Source organism: Rhynchophorus ferrugineus, unplaced genomic scaffold, assembly GCF_030347505.1.
Source record: "Rhynchophorus ferrugineus isolate W39M unplaced genomic scaffold, kcgeb_rfMv2 rfM1, whole genome shotgun sequence".
Classification (NCBI taxonomy): domain Eukaryota; kingdom Metazoa; phylum Arthropoda; class Insecta; order Coleoptera; family Curculionidae; genus Rhynchophorus; species Rhynchophorus ferrugineus.
The window spans coordinates 26,429,185-26,448,507 of NW_027472580.1; the positions used below are offsets into that span (position 1 = coordinate 26,429,185).

The 19,323-nt window shown below is 31.8% G+C and overlaps 1 protein-coding gene and 1 long non-coding RNA gene across 5 annotated transcripts in view; one reads left to right on the top strand and one right to left on the bottom strand.

The window, feature by feature from the left end:
- Pde11 (Phosphodiesterase 11) overlaps nucleotides 1-19,323 on the top strand; it is a 456,074-nt gene that overhangs the window by 35,356 nt on the left and 401,395 nt on the right. The window lies entirely within an intron of this gene.
- LOC143206581 (uncharacterized) overlaps nucleotides 12,444-19,323 on the bottom strand; it is a 43,257-nt gene continuing 36,377 nt past the window's right edge. Inside the window, exon 3 of the long non-coding RNA XR_013008462.1 lies at nucleotides 12,444-12,571. This is a non-coding gene — a long non-coding RNA (uncharacterized LOC143206581). The remainder of the gene's footprint in view (nucleotides 12,572-19,323) is intronic.

Sequence of the window (19,323 nt, forward strand, 5' to 3'; positions counted from 1 at the left end):
ATATAGATTAAGTAGCATATTTAATACATAACATACGTATACACAATCTTATATAGGTGTTATAAAGTTGAGAATGTTTTGCTATTGTGTGAAACATTTAATTGCAGGTACGAGTATCAATAAGATTTTCTAATTTTAGCTGCATATAATTTCGTATATAAATTGAAGGTACTTATGGACAAACTTACTTCATTGTCTTAAATGTCTATATATAAAAAATGTATTTCTGTATCACACCGAATAGGTTTTTTGATATCTTTATCACCTAAAATCATTATGAAAAATATTTCTTCTTCTTTTCTTATCTTAACTGGCAGTACTTGGAATTTGCAAAAACTATTTTAATTTGAATATGTAATAAATACAGATATTGTTTATGTCCAATGTTTTTTCATTTGTTTTATAAATATCAGTAGATCATTTTCACAAAATAAGTATTTTATCAGATCTGCTAGATTTGTAAATGTTAATATCCAGTATACTTAAATAAGCATAAAAGAGAACTTTCTGAGTTTTATGTACCATTATATGTTTTATTTTTTTCGTAGCTTGAGAATGGATATTTTTCCATAATCAGACATTGAGCATCACAGTGTTGGTTTGCAAAAAAAGGCATGAAACTCAAAATTAGCTGAAGCTATGTTTCCCTATGTTTATTGCATTGTTATGCCCAAAGCTTGTTTCTAATGCTATCTGGAGAATCACAAAGAACTATTTGTAAAAATATGAGCTTTGTAAAGAAAGTTATGCATTCTATATAAATCATTTCTACTGTGCAAATAAGTTGTGTTGTAAAATTTCTATACATCCGTATGAAGAAGATTGTTGTTCTATTTAGGAAATTCCTCCCATTTTAGAAAGTACTGAAGTGGCAGAACCCAGCAAGGAACTTTCATGTTTTTTTTTCTTTAGAAAGATGATTTTTAGAAACATATTCATTAATAAAATTAGCTTTTTATTATATTCTTTTTTATGTTAGTTATAAACGAAAAAACATAAACATTTTGACACATAGACAGTTATGTATTTTGCTTTTGATTTTTGTTACAATACAATCGCAGTTTTATATTTCCAAACTATCTATCTTGCCAAAAGCATAAACACGGACTATCTTCATCAAAACTGATTGTACTCTCACTTTTTAATTCCCTTAAAGTTTTAAGTCTGTTACGGTTAATGACGATGCTGTTGCAAAAATAGAAAAAATCACAAATAAAGTCATGCTATAGAAATAAAGTTTTTTTGATATGATATATTTACAACAAAATATCACTCTTTAAAAACAATTTTGCTAGCATCTAAACTTTATTATTGATATGTTCATTGAAACCACTTTTATCTCGAATAGAGCATTCGCATTAACATTGCGACAAAGTTTCTATTGTTAGAATGACTTCCTATAGCGAGCATTATCTCTAAACTCTACGTGTAAGCTATTATAACTTTTCCCGGCAGGAAAACATGGCTTGGTGCTATTTAGACATGAAACTGACTCGTCAATATGAACTTGTTACCAGCTGAAAATTATCCCAAGATAATAATGAATTTCACAGTTCTATTTTTACATTATATTTATAACATTGTACGAAAAATTTAAGTAACTTATTTTGTCATGTATCTTTAACTATATTTGTGATATACTATTTTAATACTAATTTTTGCCATACACGCATTTTACTATGCTTTTTTTTAAATTTTATAGTTTGAAATAAAAATATGTTTTATAATACAATTTAATATAATATTCATTGGGCTTCAATAAATTTTTCCCATCTCTGAGGTGAAAATTGGAAAGACTGTTATATTGATATTTTATATTAAGACGTAAGATATGAATAAATATGTCAGAGGAAGTTAAATCTGGCGAATTGGATGGCTGTGAACTAGTCGTATATTCACTTTTGAATAAAATAAAACTATATTGATATTTGTTTTTTCCCAATTTAATTATTTTCAATTAGGTTTCGTATTAGTAGGTGTACAAATAAGTTTCCAGAAGTTCCACAGAAGAGGGCGCCGCTAATTGATTCTATTAAAACCGTGTGATTTAAAATGTCATATCAAATGAGCAGACGTCTATTGCTGCGTACAGGGCTTTACAGGGCCAACCAAAGCCAACGAATGGGCTCGTTGAGATTTTTTAGTTCTGTTTGGACGGTTTGATGACGGCCAACGAAGGTTTGTTGGCACTCGCTTGGAAATCGTAGAGTGTCAGTAACATCAAGAGAAATGAACGGACGCTAGTGCCTTTTTAGACAGCGAAGGCAGTGCACGTATTTTATGCTGTTTTTGAGTAGTTAACATGGTGAATAAAAAAAAGAGTGGTCAGACGATAAGTTGTTTTTATTGATAGACTTATATAGAGAAAAGCCTCGTCTCTGGAACCCCAATCATTCTAAATATAAACTTAAAAGTAAAACCAATGATGATTGGGCAGAAATTACAAAAGTACTTGATACCAATGTAACATATATAAAAAAGAAGATGGAATCTTTATTGACTTCATTTAGAAGGGAGCGACAAAGATTTGAAGATAGCAACACGTCAGGTTCGAGTACTGAAGAGATTTATAAATCAAAATGATTGGCTTTTGCAGAAACGATGTTCCTTCGTGACAAGTTTTCTCCTCGTGTAACCCACGATACTATGGTAAGAACACATAATATTTCAGTTATTTTTAAACTTAGCAACAAATTTGTATTTAATTAGAATATAAATGCGGGAATAGAGGATGGGCACGTGGTATTTTATATAGAAAAGGCATCAAACACTTTTAAACCTTTAGGGTAAATGATATGGCTCAGTGAATGGAGGTAAAACGAAACGAAACAGTGGTGTTTACATTATGTGACCATTATTTATCAAAGTAATATAAAAATATGGAAAATACAAAATAGATAAAACAGATAGCTGGCAGCGGTGTCACCTGTTGACAAGGCTTGGGCAGTCGATGGTGGCACGTCTAAACCAAACGATGGTCGGTTACTGAATGATTGGAAATACCCTTCAATAACATCCCAGATAAACGTCTCGGGGTTGCCAGCTAGTCGTTCTAGTTGACGCTGCTGGCACCCCGCCCGTGTTCAACATCTGGGATTATATTTCTGGTTACTTTGTAGACCGTTATTCCACCATGTAAAATTCGACATTCATCAAGGTCGCTACAAACCCATGAAGACATGTCAGGATGTATTTAAATAAATGATCTAAATTAGACAACAAACGTTATAATTTTTAACTTTGCACCAAAGCGTGAGTACATGGGTATAAGCATAAAACTTCAAAACTAATAATAACCTAGGTCAGCAGGATACATTAATCCACATCTCCGGATTTGGCGCATGCGCATATTGGCTCCAATTAATTTTAAAACAGACAATAATCCGAGTTTGGCGCATGCGTATATACAGTTTTATTTACTTTTTTTTTTATCGTGATAATTTAATGTCGAATAGATTAAGTAGGTAAATAGGTTCAGGAAGTAAATAAATATGGAAAATTTTCGGAAATAACACATTTTATTTAAAAAAGTATTGGTTAAAATGAAATAATAAAAATACAATTAATATATGTCCAGCTATTTTATTTCTATAAAAACATCATATTACAAATCATCATTATTTTTTATAAATAAAAATACACAAATATAAAAAAATATATAAAAAATTATTGAATAAAATGAAATAATAAAAATAGTTTCTATATGCCTTTCTATTTTTATAAAAACACCATATTTAAATAAATTTACATATTTGAACAATTAACCAAGAATCATCCAAATAAACATTACTATAAAAAAAGACCAAAACCGTTTAGATCAAACACAGCCAATATGGTTAAAATCAAAAGAAAAAGCCACGACTATATATGAAAACAGTAAAATATTCCTAAAAATCTCCAAATAGTATCGCTACTATTCTTGATCCACAAACCCCATTAATGAACTGACTACCTCTAGCTTTCGGTTAACATATTGTACATTTACTAGCCTAAAATGAATGGATTATTGTACTCTTAAGCTGAAAGAAATATCAGACAATACATCATTATATTTACAAAACAATAATTTGTTTACCTATACTCTTACATAATAATGCATTATATTTTCCTTGTCATTAGATCATTAGGATTTCGTTGACTGTTTTATATTTTGTTTATTTGATCCACGCCTACTTTTGTTAGCAAATTTAATTATTTCAAAGTTTCACTGTCCTCTGCTCTTATATTGTAGCAATATGCTGTCTAATTTCTTCTTCTCTGATTCTCTGAATTTCACATTTTTTGATTTTTACTATCAAAAATTTCTAGCTATATCTTAGCTATAAAATAAAATTTAAATCATTAGTAAAATATATTATGTTTAAAATAAATGTCTAATTATTACCAGTTGTTACAGTTTTTGCTACTATTCTTGATGGACAAACCTCATTAATGACTTGACTACTTCCAACACAACAAGAATAATTTTCTCCTCTGTTCTTGTTCAATCTATTCCAGGCCGTTCAAAATGATGTGTATAAATTTGGCAGCTAAAATTCCCATTATAAATAAAACTGATGATGTGTGATGATTTTATAACTTAAAAATTTAACCTTAGGCTCTGCACTTACCCTTGTTCTTCCATATTTTAAAACCAATGTATGTTAGGCCACCAAGAATAACACAACAATTTAATTATTATTACTATAGATTTATTGATGTAATATTATAATATTAACACAATATCTAAACATTCTAGATTTTTTTGATATTTTGATCAACCGTACCGACCGACTCGGAAAGATTGGACGGCCATTAGAAAAGGAAGGCAATAAAGTGTATGTTTTTCTATGGTTTATTATATGCAGGAGATTGTGCATGCGCCAAATCCGGAGATGTTGTAGTGTAATGTATCTTCCGCTCCATAAGTATAGAACGAAAACTAAACCGAACAAGTTCGAACACGTTTCATACAATGGATGAACTATGACCGATCGCCGTGGGGAACGTTCAATAAAATAAGCGGATAATGCTGCGTACAGATCGGGCCAACGAAAGCCAACGAATGAAATTTGGCGTAGGATACCGAACATTCCGTGGCCTTCGATGAAACATATAGTCAATTCAAAATAGCTAGTGTCAATATGTGTCTGTCTAAAGTTGTAAATTCGTTTTACAGTCAGAAAATATCATACTTGTCATTTTATTCTATTTAAAAAGATATAGAATTGCAGCTGGACTGTATAATAGTACGGACACGGTCACTAAAATGTGTCAAAACATAAAAAACAATATAAACTTAAATTCATCAAAAAGAAACCGTGTTTATGCGAAACGGGTGACGAATCAAGATCAACTTGGTGTTTCAGAGATCAAATATACGAAATGTATAAAACAGTAAGTAGTTTTTTCAATCGAAACATAATTTAATACAATTATTTCAGAGAAAATTGTTAGTCTGGAAAGTATCCCTAAAAATCCAAAAGATATGCAGCTATTTGAGAGATGTAAAACATCCGTTCATACATTGTTGGATAATATAGGATTTTAACTGGTGTAAAGATAACCCACAAAGGGGTTTAATCGAACTTGATTGTTCCAGAGATTGCTTTTAAAAGAATACAATTTTTAAAAACATATAACAAAATCAAAGAAGAAATATATCAATTTATATATTTAAAGGAGACATGAATATTTTAGAATGGTACATTGGGTGGCTCATGGCAAGATGATAATAAATATAGTGTAAAGGCAACAAAAGTTGATGAAAAAAGGTAAATGTTTGAATAAATATCGATTAGGTTTTGTTAGCCATAACATTTATTCATCGCAGTCATATAGTTCTTCATGCTGGACACTGGAATGGTTTTATATCTGGTGCAGAATTAGTGTCCCTCTAAGTCCAAGGGCGACTACCATGAAGAAATGAACGATAACTTGTCTTTGCAGTAGTTTGAAAATCAGCTTTTAAAGTATTTGGAGAAACCATGAGTTATAGTTATCTACCATATATATAGAACACTGGTGAAAATCCCAACAAGTTCACTAACAAAGGCTGCAATTAAGGAATGGCTTAAAGTACATAAAATAAGTTTCGAGGAAATTATGTTAAATCAGGTTAAAGAATGAACTATTTCAAATTGTTAGTCGGTAAATATAAATGAAATATTTAATTGCATTTTATATAATTTACTTTTTTAGAAATAAGCCTGAGAAAAAATACATAGTACATCAGATTACTGAATGTTATTATAATTTAGTTGATACGGGGTATTGCAAAGAATTATTACAATAGATATTCAGGTCGAGGAGGATATTCAAATCAGAACTGTCTGGATTTATGGGAAGAGACATTATTAAAAATAGCACCGTCGGTTTGTGTCAGCTCGATCAGACACATTGAAGAAGAAATTGACAAATGGTGGAATCTTGAGCAAGTTTTTGATATATTGGAAATAAACAACTTAGTTATTCACTTGATTAGTGTTTCTGAAAGTGACAATGATTGAATAAAACCTTATGAATGTCGGTTTCTGATTCAATACTGACGATTACCAAGACAGGGTGATGAAAGGGAAAACCACTAATGGTCAGTATAAAATTAATATACTTTAGTTGTAGGGAATTGTATTTGTATTATAGAGTGTGAACGTTTGGTTAACATGTATGAGGAGAGAAATAACACTAACTGTTTTGCAGATATTGCAAATGCATTAAGGAGAATGCAGTGATTAAATGTAGTCTTATCAAGAAATATGTATATAGATAATAAAAGGACAAACTAAAGAGAAATATAGTAATATCATAATGACTTTACAAGTATACATTGCATCGAAAGAAACAAGAACTAACCTAAAACATAAATATGACCCTAATGAAACTAAAATACATTACTCAGATATACAATTGTTAATTATGTGGATTAGGCCTTCGGGGGATACCACTACATAAAAAACGTGCCTAGACCCACGCCACTACCTATACTAGTGTGAAAAAAAGTTTAAATGTATATATAGTAAAACAACTCTAACTTATAAATTATTGTGGCTGTATAATTAATTGTAGTTTTAAGTGCCTCTATAATATATGTATTAGATGTTTTATTATATTAAAATAAATTATATTTAATAGAATATTTATTCAATTATTTTATTTATATTAAAGTTTTGTTATATGTTATTGCAATGTTTTTCATGTCATTGCTATTTTGAGTTCACTATACATATTGCATCTGCTGTTAGGAGCAAACGTTCGTTGAGCATGAATCCATATTTTCAACGGCGGCGGCGGCTATTATAGAGTATATATTTACCGTCCACACCGCATTCGTCCATTTTATTCACTTCTTTTCATGTTACCGACACTCTACTGATTGCAAGCGAATGCCAACAGACCTTCTTTGGCCGTCGCCAAACCGTCTAAACAGAACTAAAAATATCTACTGTAAGATGTAAAATTCGACATGCTTTAAGGTCGCTACAATATTTTATCAGAGGGTGATTATTCTGAAGGGGGCGATATAAATTTTGAGCAATAAATAGGCCATTTTCGTTTTATATCAAAAGGCTTTATTTATTATGGTAGTACATATATTGAGTTAAATAGTAATTAGTTGCTATTATTATGTATAAGAGTAACGTGGGAATACCATCCAGATAAAATTTGTATTCTATAAATATAAAGGGCTGTTCCTAGCCAGTGTCCGATAATGGGTTTTTATCCTTTTATATTATATATCACCTTATAAATATGTAACACTTGATACATATATGAGTATTTTTATCACGCTAATAAAAAAAGTCTAAAACCGTTCCCATTTCTTGTTATATATATCTTGCGGAAGTTTCCTGAGAATACATTCCCCTTCTGCCAATTCCTTCGATCCCACGTGTTACATTCATCAATAAGATACCGATAAGCCGCATTTATAAATCATCTCCCTCCTGGGGAATATCGATTGTCGATTGGCACAGATTGTCTCGAAATGTTTCTTTTTTCATACGGATCCTGATCTCTTCCCGAGGCAGCAATCCGAGCGAACGAATGTCGACTATTCCCTCGGGACTCCCTCCAACCAGTAACAATTTCGCGTCGACAAATGACCTCTATATCATATTGACAAAACGAAATTTAACAATTAATTTTTTTTTTGGTTTTATGTTCAATGTGAATTGAAAAAGGATGTGAAAAATTGTTTTAAATTTAATTTGAAAAATGCTGAAATGTTTTAGAAAATGAGCATTTTATGACATTTATAACATTGTCAAGCGTCATACATACCAGGGGTGTGCAACTCCAATGGTAAGTAGTGGAGCAAGGTCTTGCTTAGTTCAATCATTGGCGGCGCTGACAACGTGAATTTGATTGGTTAGTTTAAAATAGTTATGTAGAAACCTGTAAGGAAAATACTTTGCTTTGATTGGTCTGCCATTTCGCCTGATTACTTTGTGATGTCACATTTATTGGCCAATAGTATTTAAATGAAAATAAAATTTAATTTTTAAAATTAATTTATTAAAATAAAATCCTATACAAATATACATAAGTGTAAATAATATAAATATATATAAACAAAAAGCATAAAAAAACAATTATGAACTCTATTCTAGGCAAAATTAAAATATCTATAATTCTTTTATAATGCCTTCCCATATTTGTTTAGTGCCATCAATTTTATGGGATCTATGAGAGTTCTAACTTATCTTGATATATTGAAGGTAAACTTTAAATCCTTCGCTTTTGATATTGCATTAACTTCATTAAACCAAAAATACAATCACAACTCATAATAACTTAAAATTTGGTCTTGAAAATCTTATGTAATGGCCCTGTGGAATTACTTAATATAGAATATAGACAATTAACATGCATACAATATTGCATGTTGTCTCGTTTTCAGAAGTTTTGTTAAATAGCCTGAAATAAGACAAAAATACAATATTAGACTCTTGTTTTCCTCAGAGCAAAGTTCTCTGTAACTGAAAATAGAGACTCAACTGATGATTTAACAACCTCAAGTAGTACTAGATCTCACGTGAAAAAAGAATATAAGTTATCTAACATGTTCATCTTCTTCACAATTTTCTCCGGAAGAATGATGTGAAAAAATTAAAGTGATGATGTGTCCTTTTAAAGATTTCTTGAACATACTAGGTGAAGGATGCTGTTTCTACCTCCATGACCTCTAATAGATCCAACAAAATTATTTAAGCAATCTTGGTTAAGATTTGTTAAACAAATGTAGTTATTTGTAAATTTAGGCAAAATAGATTTTGTTATGGTAATAAATCCCCTAAAAGTAGCAATTAAGTTTTTAATTGATGGCGCCATAACAATTATTTTCTTAAGAAGGCAATCAAATTTAAATATACAATATCTCTATTATAAAATGATTGAACACTGATAGTTCAAAAAAGTTAAAGTATTACAAATAGTTTAGGGATATTTTACAACTAAAAGAAGTATTTATTACTACTAATTATCCAGTTATTTTAATTTTTACCTTCTTGTAAGACTTCTTTATGTAGAGACATCACACTGTATACGAACAACTTGGTAGATTAATTGAATTTTATTACGACTAACATCTTCATAAGTAGGTTTTGATTTTCTGTAAACAAACAATATATAAGCAGACATGTCTACTACATGTATAATCTACATAGATAATTTTATATATACCTGATAAAAACAATGTTGGATATGCATTTACCCTAATACCTGTTCGTGAAGGAAGGGTAATTCTAAATTTTTCACTAAAATGTCCGTGACAGACACCATGACGTTGATATATTTGCATTGTGGTTTATCCGGGTAACTTACTACTATTTACTTGATCAACCCATTTTTGGAAAGGAGCGAGATCATTCTTTGGGAAAATTTCCGTAGTAGATTTTTACCCCGGTACACTACATCTTTTACTACACTGACGCGCATTGTCATCAATTTTTATATTATTACTCCATAATAATTAATGTAAAACAGAAAATATGCACAACGTAAGACAAAGATTTCTTGATCTAAACAAAAACCAAAACCTTCAAACGACAAACTTAAAAATGGACGGCCATAGAAAATGCTGACTTCACACAATTTGATCGACCAATCACATTCCACGTTAGTGGCGGCACCAGGAATTTAAACTAGCCAATCACAATTTGCGATAGCAGCGCCACGGTTGATTGAACTAAACAAAACATTTGCCCAAGGTCGCCTATACCGTGAAATTTCTATTTTTTCTATGTTACATACTACATTAGTTGGAATGATTTTAATATTTTCAGGACCACTTATCTTATATGTGGCACATATAACATACACTTGTACAAATAAGTTTTGAGTTTTGTTTTGAGTCTCCTTTTTGCTAATTAGGTTTTATCTGCATTAGGCCAATCCTTTTTAACATGGGTTCCAAACCACGGTCCTCAGCATTAAGATTACCGACTGGCAAGTGACCCATCTAGAGATCATCCCAAAAAACGTCCGTTCTTAACCAGCCTAGTTACTGGTATGACCGGGACTTTTATTTTTGGGCATTCACAAACATAAATTTACGACCATATCCCAGCAAGATTCGAACCCGTGACTATCGCAACAATAGGAGGACGTGTGCTTGACTTATGCCTTAACCAAACCGAGTACTTTTATATAAACTGTTATAACTAATTTTATTCAAAGTATTCTGCTTTTTTAGCTACGATTTTTACCTCATAAGTAAAGTTTTTTAGATTATAGAGCTGAACGAAGGATCGATCTAATATTTACCTTCTTTTTAAGAAATAGAATGCTACTCAACAAGTCGAAGTTGAATTAGGAATAAACAATACCTTGGGAGATGCAATATCATTATCATTATCAATCTAGAGCTTGGGGATAATGTATACTTCTCAATTAATTCGTTTGTACAATAGAACAGGGATGTTTGAAGTAAAAAAAATCGATTTTTCAAATGCCGATGTATCATTTTCGGCATAGATACGGAACTTGTAATATTCGATATTTCACCCATCGTATTCATCAGACCTTGTACCGCGGGATTTTTGTTTTGATAAAATATATATTTTTATTTATAAAAATTAATAATTTAAAATATATTTTAAATTAAAATTATAATTTTTATTATATCTGAATGTATTATGAATATGTGATTATTAAAAACTAGTGGTAATTTTCATGGAGAATGATAAGTAAAAATAAGATTTACTGTAATTGTTATACCTTGTTCAATAAAATTGATAAAACATAAGATTTATTTTAAGCATATTATTGCATATAACACAATGAAAAAAAGTTCCATTTTGTCGCTGAAATACATCCCATAGAAAATCATGTATGCTCTGAAAGATGTAAGTCTTAATTTGAATTACGGAAAAAAGCATCTTGTACTGATGGCAAACGAATATTTTAGTTCCATCGATGGACTGTTGAAAAGTTTATGACAAAAAAAATGATTAATTTACTTGATAGTATTATGCTAGATTTTATTAGACTTCGATTCTTATATAATGTCATCATATAATAATACATATGAATGAACATCATATAATAATTTTGTCCAGCAAAGTATAGTCCGCGAAAAACTTTTAAGATAACTTCCTTATAACTATATCGAGGTATATATATTCCGGTATATAGAACGTGGATGGTGATATATGAAGATGGCTTTAAATTATTTTAAAAGTTTTACAAAAAGGGAATATATTTCTGACTATATACACATATAATGAGAACCATTATTAAATTAATGTAAGTCAATATATAAGATTATAAAGTTTTAAAATATTGTGTTTCGTATATCAGTAAATTATGTTAGATTTAAAATGTATTTATGATATAAGTTGTCAATAAATTGTCTGTAAAGTAAAATCTTCATCTTTACTATAAAAGCTAACATTTTTAAGAATGAAGATACTGATGTGATTATATCTTCAGCACAACAACTTCAGTTTCGGAAGCTTAATGGCTCGTTAAATGAAGGTAAGATGAAATTAAACACTGATGGTTACATGACATGATATACTTTATATATTAACGTCATAAAAAATGTGATGGAGTACAAATAGATAAAAAGGCAGCTGCATAGTGCTATCTATAGAGATACTTCAAATAGGAGAATTAAGCCGATTTACAGTTAATTTTCGTACTTTTATATAGGTTACATATATTTTTTGTGTTATTATCTTAATAAAGTACTGAACTTAATATATATTTTATAATCATTGTATTACTGCCATAAAATTATTCATATATCATAAATTCAAAAATATCATTTTGTCAGTTTGGTAGCAGCAGTGATTTAGGCGACAGAATAGTTTCCCTACTACAATGATAATTACGAGTTCAAATTTAGCCAAGACATGATACATTATATTAGTACTCGTAATTGTGGTTGTTTATAGGCAATGGTGTAAAATCTGTCAAGAAACATCCATTCTATATACGCCAAGAATCATACTAAGTAATACGGGATATCTGAGATGTCTCCAAATTGGTCACCGTACTGTCGGTAGGCTGTAGCAAGATCAGTAGGCTGTAGCAGGATCGTGGTTCCAAGCCCTGCTCATATACATCCTAGTTGGTTAAAAGGGATCCTCTAAAATAATAACAATATTAATGATAATAGACATTATTTTTAATTAACATCTAGTTAGATAAAAAGCACAACACACTAGAACCAAAATGAAACAACTATACTGGTTAGTCGGAAGATACTCTCAACTTGATCTAAAATCAAAGAGGTTGATCTATAAAACAATTATAAAGCCAATTTGGACCTATGGGATGCAAATATGGGGTTGCACTAAAAATTCAAATCAACTAGTCTTACAACGGTATCAAAACAAGGTTTTTCGATTGATTACCAATGCCTATTGCTACGTAACCAATAAAGAACTGCATGATGACCTGAAAATCAAATGGATTTGTGAAGTTGTCCAAGATTTCGCCTTGAAACACGAAAGAAGATTACTTAATCATACTAACGTGGGAGCAATACAACTGCCGGACAGCGCGCAAGATGTCAATAGATTGATGCGAACAAAACCATACGAACTTATATAAAGGGTATACCTTTAGGGTAAATAATAACTATAAGTTATTACAATTTTATAATTGAGGAATACGTATTGATGTATTATCTCGCACTCTTCTTGCTTGTGAATTAGTCCAAGTACAAATGAAAAGTAGACATAAATTAATTGTAAATTAAGATTGTACTAAGCGTATCTAATAAAGATGTTATAAAAGATAAAAAATTATTTTTAATTTAATAGGGTTCTACATCTAATTATTATTTGGATTAAAAATATTGATATTATTCTTATTTTCAACTTATTGTAGAATTACAATATTTTCGCCAGAAATATGATTAGTCCAATGATGTACCATCACTATTTGATTGTTACATTCGTACAATTGCGATTTTCGATGGATGGAGTGCAGAATTCAAGCTATAAATACCTTTCCACTGACGTAATATCGAGGTAAAATTCCATCGTGGATGGAAAGTTTGTTCAGGTCCCGAGGGACATAGCAAATGTCTCGGAAGTAATATCTTGTTTACACGAATAGTTAAGGTGGAATTAAATGCAAGCTGATACGGAATCAAACCGAACTGAGCGCGGTGTATATTTCGGGGCGTAAATGGACAATTCGACTTTTGGAACTTTCCAATAGGATAAAAGCTTTGACCCAGTTCAGACAGCGTAGAGTTTCGAACAATCGTCGTCTTCAATTGCTCCACAGTAATAAACTGGAAAAAATGGTCGAGTGTCTACGCGAATAGACTGAAATGGCGTTTGAAATGAGAAGTAATACTGCTGGTGTAGTGGGAATTCGCGTTCGAAAATCCAAAAGTTCAGCTTAAGAAATACGTAGTGGAAAAAAAATCTATATTAATATACTTTTTTTGTGACAAAATGGCGACAAAACTTTTATTTGTTTTTAATTGTTCAATTGTTATTTAGTTTCTTTGTTTGTATTCTGTTTAAAATTCTCACTACATTATATTTTAATCATGTAATAGATGATAAATCATAGCTAAAATTAGACAGAAATTTTTCATTTGATTATTGGATTATATATTAATCAATCATCGACCAAGAAGTTATATATAAATATCGTCGGAAAAGCCTTGTTTTGTTTATTTAAAAGTTTAGTGTTAAATATTTGTTTTTTTAATTTCTTATTTTTCAAAATCAATTACATTTTATATTTACAATAGCAGGTAAATTGTTTATAGGAAACTAATTGGGAAATGGCTACTATTGATGGTCGATTGTTTCTGGACTTATAAATATTCATAAATGTGTGAATCATTGCGCATATCTACAATATCAAATCAAAACCAATATGATATATTTTAGACTAACCTAAGAATATAATTTTAAGTGGGAATATACTGAAATTTTTACTTTTTTTATATTTTAAATATAATGTGTGTAAATCATATTCCTGTCATTCAACATTAATGAAAGCTTTTCCATTTTTACAACGTTTAAAACAAAATTATATGTAAAATTCTCTTTTAAAATTTTATTGACTTCTCTCAACCCGCAAAATAAACACTTAACACATAATTCTTGTTTTTCATTCTTGTTTTCATTGCAATGTCATGTTCAGGGTACTCCAGGCAATTTTTTAAAGATATTTTAAAGTCTTCTTTTTACCAACGGGGGTTTATTTGGACTGGACCTATAGTTTAACGTGGGCTTCGAACCACGGTCTTCGGTACTAAGCCTACCGACTGAAGAATGACCAACTTAGAAGACATCCGGTTTATAGCTGTATATTTTTAAAGTCATTTCTGTGTTATATTAGAATGTTTTGAAGAAGAAATTTTGAATTTTCATTTGAATTCTTACATTCTGGAATACAATTTGTTTGTTTCGTTTGTACATTTAAAAAAAAATCGGTGTTACCATGTTATAAAATGATCTCCTATATGGTTTCATATCAAAGCTTAGATGCAGGAAATCTTCTTTCTTGGTTTTATAACTCATACCATCTGGTGACTGAAACGCAGTAGTAAGAATTTGGTTCCGATTTTGTGATTACAATCAGAAATTGTATAGCTTCTTATAGTTATATGTGAATATGCAATTTAGGACGTTATATTTCTTTAACACTTTATAGTTTTCATTTTTCAAATTAATACTAATTAAATCATTATATTATATATTAATCCTCTATTTTATTATTTAAATTTCAATTATTGCTGGATAAAAAGTAAAATGAAAGAAGACCCCTTTCATTTCGGATGTTTCATTTCAGTTTGTTTCTTGTCGAGCGGAATAAAAGAAATGACAAACGCAAAATTGAAAAGTTACGAGTTTTGCAAAGTTAAGACGGGAATGTTCGGAATTTCAAATTTAGTGTCTTTCAGTCTCTACAAATCTATCGGAAGGAATGTTTCGTTTAATGCAAGAATATTAATGATTATCTTGATGGCAAAAATATTTCCTTTAAGCTATGATTTAATTCGACTTTACTATTCTCTTAATCAATATTTATTTTTTATTAATAGATATTTAAAAAAATACTAGCAAGCGTTGTCCAGTTCAAAGGTTTAAATTCCAAAATTTCAATTTTAAATAATTTTTTCTACCTAATGTATTGGTTTATTGGTGGCAATCCAGGTTATCATAATAGTTTAAATCTATACTCAAGCCTGTTTGGTCATATGGAATCCAACTATGGGGAACCGCTAGCAAGTCTAATATATCCATCATACAACGGTTCCAAAATAAAATGTTGCGTGCCATTGTCGATGACAAACAAAAAAACAAGTGTAATTCAACGTGTTTGTGTATCAAAAAGTACTTCGAAAGCGTGTCAGTGCATCCCAACGTACTCGCTAATCAGCTAAATATGCGAAGTGACAGTTAAGTGTGTAGACTACTGCTGCTACTGCTGCTTCTATTGCTAAGCATCTAATACCATCATATCTGATTATTGGACATATATTGACTTTAGAATAAGTTTTTTGGAATACCTGGCCGCAAGCACATATATACCGATGACTCCAAATCTCGCAGAGGGCTTGGCAGAGCATTTATGGTAGACAACCGGACATTATGTTTCAAGATCCCCGAACAGGGTTCAGTATTGACCGTTGAACTATTCGCGATATTCAAAACATTATCGTACATTTCAACACAAATCTTCAAAGAATGGCTGATCCTGACCGACTCCCGAAATGCTCTCGATTGTTTCCTGGAACAGAAGTTCAACCATCTTCTGGTCACCGACTCACTGTCAATTATCCGTACCCTCTATATAAATGGGATCAGGACAAGTTTCTTGTGGATCCCTTTTCACAGGTATACCGGGAAATAAGCGCGTGGATAGTGCGGATAAATCGGAAGCCTCATCTCCTCTCGCCATCACGGATGTTTGCGTCCATACCGACCTTATACAATTCGCATCTTGCTTTACAAATATCGAGGTACGGGGCCCAAGAGGCCAACCACAATAGGCTGTTTGAGGTTAAAGCTGATTTTTTCTTCTCTCTTCGCGTTCCTTCCCTTCGTCACCAGGCCGTAGCTTTTAATCGACTGAGATTGGGCCACTGTCGCACGATCACTTGATGACTTCGAGCCCGCCTGATCACTGTGAGTTTTGTCACCGTGCCCCTATTTTAGTCTACTACATATTGAACAACTGTCCACGGCTCACCCAGATTAGAACTTGGTACGGGCTGCAAAATTTTAAAAACGAATTTCAGGAGAAAATACCGACCGACTCCTCGGATTTCTACAAGACATTGATTTTCTCCATAGAATTTAGCCTATGCTAAGTTTAGAGTTACTGATCAAATAACTAATACCACTTCGATACGGGTGCTGATGTATTCTGCCTGGATGGAGCCTCTACTTGTGTACTCTACGTTGTGGTTGTGTTTGTAGTCCTGTGTTTGTGTTTATTTTAAAATTGTATATACCCTATTTATTCTTTTATCCCCCTGTTTGTGTTATTATTTTAATTTGGTTGTTAATTGATTATTTTTACACTTTATGTCTGTCCCCGTCCCCTTTAGATCATAACCGTACTATTATAGTATTATAGTATCATAGTATTTTGTACAGGAGGTCACTTAATGAAGTTATTTTCTACATGCCATGTATATATATTGTAGCGAATTGAGGCATGTCGAATTTCACATCGTGGAATAACGGTCTACAAAATACCCAGAAATATAATCCCAGATGTTGAACACGGGCGGGGTGCCAATTGGAACCCGACACCGAATAGCTGGCGGCAACCCCGAGACGTTTATCTGGGATATTATTGAAGGGTATTTCGGTCATTCAGTGCTCAACCCTCGTTTGGTTAAGACGTGCCACCATCGACTGCCCAAGCCTCGTCAACAGGTAACTCCGCTGCCATCCTTTTTATCTTTGTATTTTTCTCATTTTTTTATATTGTCAATAAATAACGGTCACATCATGTAAACACCACTGTTTCATTTCGATTTACCTCCATTCACCGAGCCACATCATATTACCCTAAAGTGGTGACCCCGACGTGATCTTTCGCAAAATTGGGTTTGGACTCGTGAATGGAGGGTACGTAGAAAATGGTGTATTTTACGTGGCCGTTATATTTTTTTTGTTTCAAAATTTTAAATATTTTTAATTCGATTCGTTTTCAATTTTACCTTCAAGATTCATTTTCATTTTATTCGGATTAATTTCATTATTTCCAATTAATGTTTTAAAATTATTTTTTTTTGTCAAAATTTTTATTTCACAATCTTTTGGAATATTTTTACATCACTGCTTAATCATCAGCGTCTCGGCTAAACATTTCTTTCGGCGCTATGTTTAAATCATAATGTCTTCCTTCGCTCGCCGTCTCCGTCATAATGGCAGATATTTTGATTTAAAAGGCTTTGGGCAGCTTCGGTCGGATACCGTCGTTATTTGTTTTTTCTGAATTAACCTAACGTATGTGACTACGGATTAGTCACAGAGCAGCTCCAGAAGCTAGGTACCGATTGCAGTCACCGTAGGCTCGTTATGTCTTCGCCGAAGTACCAGAATTGCTAACGTCTCGTCATCGAAGAAAATAAGCTACCACATCGTCGAACAGTCGATCCTCCCACAGCGTCGATTACGGGAGCCCTGTCTGAAGAATAGCTTGTTTTCAACGTCGTCGATGGACCACATTCAAGTGCCAAAGCGACGATGATGCAACGGTATCTGTAGGACCGGAAGATATCAACAGCCGTACCAGATCGCAACCGTACCAACCACAACCGTTTCGAACTATCATATTTTTTCAAAGCCCATTTTACACAGCACATTTTGTTTGGTATATGTTTTTTTTGTATTTGATATTTTTTTGCAAACATTTTTGTATTTTTGTTGAAGTAATTTTATGTAAAATTCTGGCAGGGGAGTATTGTAGCGAATTGAGGCATGTCGAATTTTACATCGTGGAATAACGGTCTACAAAATACCCAGAAATATAATCCCAGATGTTGAACACGGGCGGGGTGCCAATTGGAACCCGACACCGAATAGCTGGCGGCAACCCCGAGACGTTTATCTGGGATATTATTGAAGGGTATTTCGGTCATTCAGTGCTCAACCCTCGTTTGGTTAAGACGTGCCACCATCGGCTGCCCAAGCCTCGTCAACAGGTAACTCCGCTGCCATCCTTTTTATCTTTGTATTTTTCTCATTTTTTATATTGTCAATAAATAACGGTCACATCATGTAAACACCACTGTTTCATTTCGATTTACCTCCATTCACCGAGCCACATCATATTACCCTAAAATATAATATAAACATAACAAATACTTATTGCCCTTATTGGCAGATTGTCGAACTACAGAGTAAAAGAGTAAGAGTAAAAAAAAACAATTTTTAAATATATTATAATTGCTTGGACCGTTTTGATGAAAATATATGTAAAAAAATTATTAAGATACCTAACGCCATTACTAAGACCGTACGTGTGATGTTATCAACATTTCAATTTCAATTCAATGAAGTTTCAACAACTTCACCTATCAATTGTTTGAGTGAATATATCAATTGTGTGTGAGGGAATAAATCCAAGCAACAAATTGACACTGTTTGGCCTTATTGATATTAATCTTGACTTATTAATAGTAATTACAAACGCCAAGGGAATTGGAATTGGAAATTGTATGTGAAATGAACAATTGAACGAAAAGGGTGAGCCTGAAGGAATTCATGGTAAAACTTAGCCTTGTAACATACCGATCTAAACAATAGTTTCAAGAACGGATGGTTATTTATATAACCAATCGCGTGTCGTTGTATAACTTTGGCGCATTCAAATTTAGAAACAAAATTTGGTGAACCAATTTTA